Source organism: Aegilops tauschii, chromosome 6 (genome assembly GCF_002575655.3).
Source record: "Aegilops tauschii subsp. strangulata cultivar AL8/78 chromosome 6, Aet v6.0, whole genome shotgun sequence".
NCBI classification, from domain to species: domain Eukaryota; kingdom Viridiplantae; phylum Streptophyta; class Magnoliopsida; order Poales; family Poaceae; genus Aegilops; species Aegilops tauschii.
In genome coordinates this window covers 122,213,947-122,218,617 of record NC_053040.3, presented here as the reverse complement: position 1 = coordinate 122,218,617, position 4,671 = coordinate 122,213,947, and the positions used below count along the sequence as shown (strand labels likewise).

General features: G+C 44.1%; 1 non-coding gene across 1 annotated transcript; it reads left to right on the top strand.

The window, feature by feature from the left end:
* Window positions 1–2,973: 2,973 nt before the first annotated feature.
* LOC120967527 (U5 spliceosomal RNA) lies at window positions 2,974–3,094 on the top strand. Its single transcript, XR_005761278.1, has one exon. It is a non-coding gene; the product is annotated as a U5 spliceosomal RNA (small nuclear RNA).
* The last annotated feature ends 1,577 nt before the right edge of the window (window positions 3,095–4,671 follow it).

The window sequence follows — 4,671 nt, the reverse complement described above, 5'->3', positions numbered from 1 at the left end:
TGTTACGGCCCAGATGAAACCATGGGCCTTTAGCAGGCCGACATGCATGTTGGGCCTCAATTTTCACTAGTCGTCGACGCGCCTTCAGCAGGCTGAAATGTAGACCGGGCCTTTTTGGGCCCAGTTATATCACGGGCAGTTACCAGGCCGAAACATATCTCGGGCCTTAGTTGGCCCACTAATATCATGGGCCTTTAAGAGGTCGAAAGCTTAGTACAGACATCAACGGGCCGAATTATGCGACAGGCCTTTAACAGGCCCAAAGTCACGTTGGACTTAACTGTTGCCACCTTTATCACGGGCCGTTAGTGGGCCCGATGTCCCGTCGGACCATATATGGCCCATGGATAGCACGGGCCATTCCCAGGCCGAAAGTCACACCGGGCTGAAATGGGCCCGTGTCTACATCGGGCCTCTAACAGGCCGAAAGTCACTGGGTTGTAATTGGGCCCAAATATTCGGCGAACAATTAACAGGCCAGATTTGGCTTCGGGCCGTAAATGGGCCCAAATATTCGGCGAACAATTAACGGGCCAGATTTAGCTTCGGGCCGTAAATGGGCCTTTATTAAGCAGGTCGTTATTGGGCTGGCCCACTAGTACCTGAGTAAGTACTACGGGCCTTTGACTGGGCCGGCCTTTTTAACCTATATGGGCCTCTATTGGGCCCAGCCACGTGTCGACGTATCGTAGGCATGTCTCCTCCAATGGACGGGCGACATCTGGCGCACTGACGAGCTGACAGGTGTTCCCTCCGGCCAATCAGAATTTTACACGTGGAAATTTCCCATTGGTCCTGGCTGTTAACGGGTTATCGGATCCAAAACCGGACCCGATAGCTTAACGGCGTTCCGTTACGGTGGATGCCCCATGTCGGTCACCCTTGACGAAAGCACTTCTGTGACGCGCGATTTATCGTCATGGAAGTGGACACTTCCGTGATGATAATTTTGGTAATGTCATGGAACACTTCTACGACAAAACAGGTATGACTATCTTGATTCTGTCATAAATTTGTCATGGATGTACATGCATGACAGAAAACGTGACCTACTGTGACAAACACGTATCATCACGGAAGTGTATTTTTTTTAGTGTTATAATGCAGGTTGAAATGAACGTGGGCATGGTTGGATGACCTACTCCCGTATCAGTGTCTACGGAATGGTCCCAACCGGTCCGCAGCGGATACGGTGTCCGATTTGAGGGTCGGCGTTGCAAAATGCCCTAAGTCTTAGTTTCGGGTTCTTATTTACACTTTTTGGGGTACCTTGTGTGGTGTTACAAAAAAATGATATCTTAATGCTAGCATCTTGGACCTTCGGGCCCCCCCATTCGTAAAGAAAGTATGAACCTCACAATTATTATTTTATGGCAAACCTTGCAGTATTTCTAGATGTAATTTTTTGAAATCATTTCTAGCTGTCCTTGGCCCTAGACCAGTAAGCAAACAACATCACGGTTGTCACTAGCTCAGATTCCCAAACCACCAAACACCAAAAGATGAATCTCACCCGCCATCACTAAACCCCACGCCCACGTGGTGCCATCTCGTCTCTATATTACCCCCCCCCCCTCCCACCTCTCCCATATCTGATAACCTCAAGCCACTGCCACACACAGTCAAGAAGCAAACAGACACCATGCCGCCCACCCCACCACCCCCACAGCTACCGGCTCCGCCGCCGCCATGATGCCGGAGAACGCATGATTTGAACAGTTTTCAAATACATATTAACATTTTTTTTCAAATACAACTTTGGAACATGTTTTTTTAATATGTGTTAAACATTTTTCAAATACACACTGAAACATTATTTTTGAATGACACAAAAAATATTTTTAAATACACAAACATCTTTTTAATTGTATAACATTTGTTTAAATTTGATGAACCTATTTTTGTAAAGTGATCATTTTTTAAATGTAACATACATTTTTTCAAATGGTACAAAACATTTTTAAACTACGTGACCATATTTTTATATTGTATAAACACGAACATTCTTTTTTGAACAAGTGAACATATTTTAAATGTCACAAACATTTTCTGAATGGTACAAACCATTTTACTAAACCACAGCAACATTTTTAGAGAATATCACAAACATCTTATCGTAACATGTGAACATTTTTATAAATTCCACATACATTTCTTTAAATGCTATTAATATTTTTTAATTATGTGAATATTTTTAAAATTATATAAACATTTTTCAACGCATGATAAAAAATTTTATAAATTAATTTTATTATTTTATAAATCTAATAAAATAATATATTTTTTGAGAAAGGCTTGCTAGACCTTTATTTATTAGCTAAAATGTTCGCAGGGATTACAACTGGATCATGGGGAGTACCCAACCACAAATGCCTCCCTACCGAGAGAGAAACACCATACCTAGCAAGCCTCATAATTTGCAGCTCGAGGTTCAAAATTGTGCTGGAGAGCCAGCGCTCGTCCGACGCTGGGCCGTCCCGTTTTGGGTGTGCCTGAGGCGAGAGCCACGTTCAGCTCGCAGCAAGCGAGAGATAGCAGCGGACAGCCCATGTATACGTGCAAGACCAGCCCAGGACCGTGACAAATGAAAGAAGTCCCCTAAATATACCGAACTGGGCCAAACGTCCAATCTAGAAGCGTAACATGGGCTGCGCTTATAGAGCTGTAATTGCCATGAGGCTACCTAAAAATTGGGCACGGGTATTAGTCCCACCTCGCTTGCTTAGTGGAGTTGAGCTCGAGCTGATGGCTACTTACAGGGCGTCAGCTGCAGCGTTAGGCCTTGTGCAATGGGAGGTGCTTAGAGAAATAAACCAGACTTTTCTTAAGCACCGGTGCTTATTTGTACAGGGTAGACGCTTAACTAAGCGTCTCTCCTGTAGAAATAGGCACCGGTGCTTCAGAAAATCTCGGTTTATTTTTCTAAACACCCCTCTAAGCATCTCCCATTGTATAAGGCCTTAGAGCTCAGGCAGCTGCTTGGTGAGCACAAAGCGAACTATTCTTTCGCCTTTTACTAAAGAATACCGTGTGCATGTCACATCAAGCAGCATACACCTATTTTTTAAGGGTTCTCTCCTCTTATGAGGAGGGTCCCACAATTCAGTCAACAAAATTTGGTTCAACCACTAATCAGCTTACTAATTATTTTTGCAAGTAGTTGCATTGGCTCCCTCCCATTGACATTTGTGTGCAGGGCCGTCGTCAGGAATTTGAGGTCCCGGTGCGAAATAGAAATGGACTGCACTATGGCGCAATCCATACGCGACACATATATCATCCAAGTCATCACCAGTTCATGGCAGTAGCGAATCTAGAACGTAATCGTAGGGCAGGCTCAAACAAGCGAGAGGCACTGAGATAGGCCAAAAAGCAACTAATTTGTTGGCTGGGCCGTGTATCATGAGCAGTAAAGCCCTAATTGATCCGGTTGGAGGGCAGGCTCAAGCCTGTTAAAGCCTGTACAGTAGATTCGCCCCTGGTTCATGGTATGCATGTGTGTGCACTGCTGGGAAGCCGATTGCACCGTGTGAATTACGTCGCGCTCGAGTACTCCAGGTTGCATGTTGTGGAGATATGCACACCAAATATAAAATAGGGGCCTTAAATTTCAAAATTAGATATTCCCTCGGTATCAGAAAATTTCATAGTCCCTCGGTTTCATATTAGTATGTGAACTTTTTATAGATAATTTCAAAATATATGATGTTTCGTTCTCAGTTTTCCTGATTCCCTAATTTGCCCTTGGATTGGGTGTTTCCACGCAAAATGGTAAAGAAGAATGGCCCCATGCATGGAGCAATCTACTCCCTCCGTCTCTAAATATAAGTCTTTTTAAAGATTCCACTGCAAACTATGTACGGATGTATATAGACATATTTTAGAGTGTAGATTCACTCGTTTTGCTCCGTATGTAGTCTATTGTGGAATATCTAAAAAGACTTATATTTAGGAACGGAGGAAGTATCAGCCAATTTCCTTTCTTCCTCGGTCTTCATGCATGCACAAAATCAGGAAACAAAATGGCGCATGCAGGGAGTTGCGCGGTAGAAAAAACAACTCGTTTGAGATGAAAAGGAATCTGGTGCATGGGTCCATGGCTGCATGCAGGGGAGATAATTGCGTGGCTGAACTGACGAGCTCAGCGGAAGAGAAGGAAAGACATCGCGACCGGGCCAAAAGAAAAGCCCGGTAATATTTACCCTAAAAAAAAAAGACATCGCGACCGGGTAATATCGTGCGGGACTTGTCAGATAATCAGCGAAGAGATTAGCGCGATTTGGGGCCAAAAAAAATGGGGGCCTTGTGCGGTCGCTCACCTCGCACGCCCTCATCTACGGCTCTGTTTGTATGGCCTAGCGGCGTGAACCTGAAGCTTTGCACGCGTCTCAAACTTTTGGTGTAGTTCAGTTGGCCTTCAACTGAACAATTCTACTTCCTCTGTAAATTAATATAAGAGCGTTTAAAGAGGGAATATATATTTGTTGCTTATTTATTTTGGTGTGGCTGGTTAAAGACGAGCGCGAAGTAGTGTTCGCTGCGCGCATTTTAATTCAGCGCTCGCTTTGCTACAATCAAACAAGTTTGCCTGCTACGCACCTACTCCCTCCGTTCCATATTACTTGTCGCTGATTTAGTATAACTTTGTATTAAATCAGGGACAAGTAATAT